Source organism: Pseudophryne corroboree, chromosome 6, assembly GCF_028390025.1.
Source record: "Pseudophryne corroboree isolate aPseCor3 chromosome 6, aPseCor3.hap2, whole genome shotgun sequence".
NCBI lineage: Eukaryota > Metazoa > Chordata > Amphibia > Anura > Myobatrachidae > Pseudophryne > Pseudophryne corroboree.
In genome coordinates this window covers 749553038-749555869 of record NC_086449.1, presented here as the reverse complement: position 1 = coordinate 749555869, position 2832 = coordinate 749553038, and positions in this window count along the sequence as shown.

Sequence of the window (2832 nt, the reverse complement as noted above, 5' to 3'; positions counted from 1 at the left end):
TAAATCTAACTCTTAAATCTAACTCTTTCTGCACATGTTACATCTACTCCACCTGCACTGCAAAATGGTTTCGCCCAATTGCTAACAACTCTGAATAACCCCCTACATACCCTAAGAAACGCATTGGACTTGTACCCAACTCTACACCATCCCCCCGAGCTGAATTCTATGAGTTAGTGTAAAGTGATTGTAACTCGCCCCATCACCAAAGCCAGTATAGTGTGTTGTGGGAGGATTAATGCTACTCAAAAAGACTGGTGATGGCAGAACTTCAAAAACTTGGTATCTGCACACTCAATATAATATTTAGATACTGTGGGTGTATGTGGTTCATCACCATAAATCCACTAATGAAAACCCCTTTACCAGATGATAGGCAATGCTCAATGTGTTAAGGGGGTGCTGTCAACTACAGTACGCAAAAGTTACATTTTGTATGGATGTAATACCCTGGAACTGCAAGCACAAATCAACTGTGGCACTACAGGTGCCAGCATGGCTGTGTAATATAGAACAAAGCCAGCAGCCTACAGCTTGCAGCACAGAAGGAGTTAGCAGCCCAGCTCACAGCAATACAGATCAGTATGCAAAATGCAGAGGGCATGACTCACCCATTTGCAGACTTAGAGTGGGAAACTGAGAGTGGAAAATTCAGAGCGGGAGATCCCAGATGGAATGTGTCCCTGGGAATGCAAGGTTATAAAAAGGTTGTCCTGCAGTGAGAGAGGACACGACACAACTATAACAGAGTGAGCAGAGAGCAGACAGACAGTGAGGAGAAGCACGTGTATTAGCTAGCAGAAGTGTTGTGGATTAACCAGAAAGATGTAGCCCCAGTGAGGGCTCCTCACATATTTTGGTGGGGAGTGATGCCAGCCACAGCAAGGCACGTGACAGAGGGAGACATCGCAGTGTGAGAGCAGCAGTACTCAGAATGCAGTGAAAGGGTGATGCCAGGAGAAAAGTGTGCTAAAGGTGTGAGTCTCGAGAGGTATCTGGGTGAAGTGGTCGGAAGCCACGCGGCGTGATTAAAAGCCCCCATGGAAATGAATCTCGAGAGGTATCTGGGTGAAGTGGTCGGAAAGCCACGCGGCGTGATTAGAAGCCCCCCATGGAAAAGAATCCTCGCTAAGTAAGAGAGAGAGAGAGACGGCAACCTGATGTGTAGCACTACTGGTCACAGAATGCCCTGGTACGTACTGATGTTCGCCATATATATGCCGCTGCGACTAAGCGATGCGCTGGAGGAGGTGCCCTGATATGTGATCCACTGTAACTGTTATGCTTTGTGCTGGAGGAGTGTTCACAAGTTATCCCTGCAATATCCCTGTTTGATGTTAAAATAAACTTTATGCTGTTTTTCTGAGATGGCCTGGCGCCCAATTCTTTATGCGCTGCACAGACACCTGTAGTCCACACCCACAATGCACTTGTAATTAAACACCTGATTATTCAGGGCGCCCTCTGGTATCCGTGCCTGAACCCATGACCAGCCGGGGCAGAGTAAGTGAGATGGACTATACACAGTGACTGCAGATTTTGCATACCTACTACCAGTGGGGTGTTACATGGAGAAGCAAGAAGAAATCTGTATTGTGGACGCACTAGACAGAAGTAAATTATCATAAACTTCAACAGAACTTCAGCTGCTGTGGAACTACACATCCCAGCATGCATTGCTTTCCCTCGCACTAGTGAGCGGTCAGTTCTGCACGCAGTCTTACCATTACTAGCACCATTATCGTACAGAGATAGTATATTGCCATGCATTCATTCCATAAGATTGTCACTAAAGAAATACAGGAGGGAAAATGTTTGTGTCACAGAGGAAGAGCAGTTACCACGCTGGATACATCATTCGCTGATCAGGTGCCGTCTGACTGGGAATCTGTGCTGATCTCTGGTGTCATTTCCTGCTTCGTCCATGGTGTCTGTAGACAGCAGCATCTCGCCTCTTTCACTTCACATAAAGCAATTTAGGTGACCAAATATCTACAGATCACCGACATGTTCTCTGTCATTTCGTTTCTCAGTTACCATATATTTTCCTATGAAAGTAGCCCTCAGACTTAGGCCAGTGACTTGTTCCTCATGATGTCACTTCCAGGGGTTCTGGGTGCTAAAGATACAGCCAGGGCTTTCTCGAGGGGCCCAGCGCACTTTGGACAGCGCGTGGGGGAGGGTTGCAAGCGGATGTGGGCAAGTGGCGCTCAGCCGGGAGACTTGCCCGCTCTTCCAGGGGGGCCGGGAGTGCCACTCCAATTTTTGGGAACCTCCCGGCCATTCCAGGAGAGTAGCCTAGTATGCAATTCTGTTATCAGCTGTGTTGTTTTTATAATATAACAAACAAAAGCCTTATATTAACTGGACATTGCTATAAACTCTCTTAACACGCAGCATATTGGTCATTGTGTTACAGGGTTCAGGTTCTAATGGCAGGTAAGGCATACCCCTATTTCCCTATAGATTGTAAGCTTGCGAGCAGGGCCTTCCTACCTTTATGTCTGTCTGTTTTTGCCCAGTTTTGTTCTATTACTGTTGTTCTCATTGTAAAGCTCAACGGAATATGCTGCGCTATATAAGAAACTGCTATTAAATAATAAATGTAAAAATAAATACCGTCTTTTTTAAGTCTAGGATTTATGAAAGATCCCGATTCGTATCTTTGACCTATTTGTTACATAATGACAAAATAGAGATTTTACTGTAAAATCCACACTTATCTTTACAGATGGCCGAGTGTTACCCTTTACAGGAAAATAACATATTGCAGTGTATACTGTGGAGAAACGGTTTATAATCTGCACTCTGTATTTGTTCCCATTCAGCACT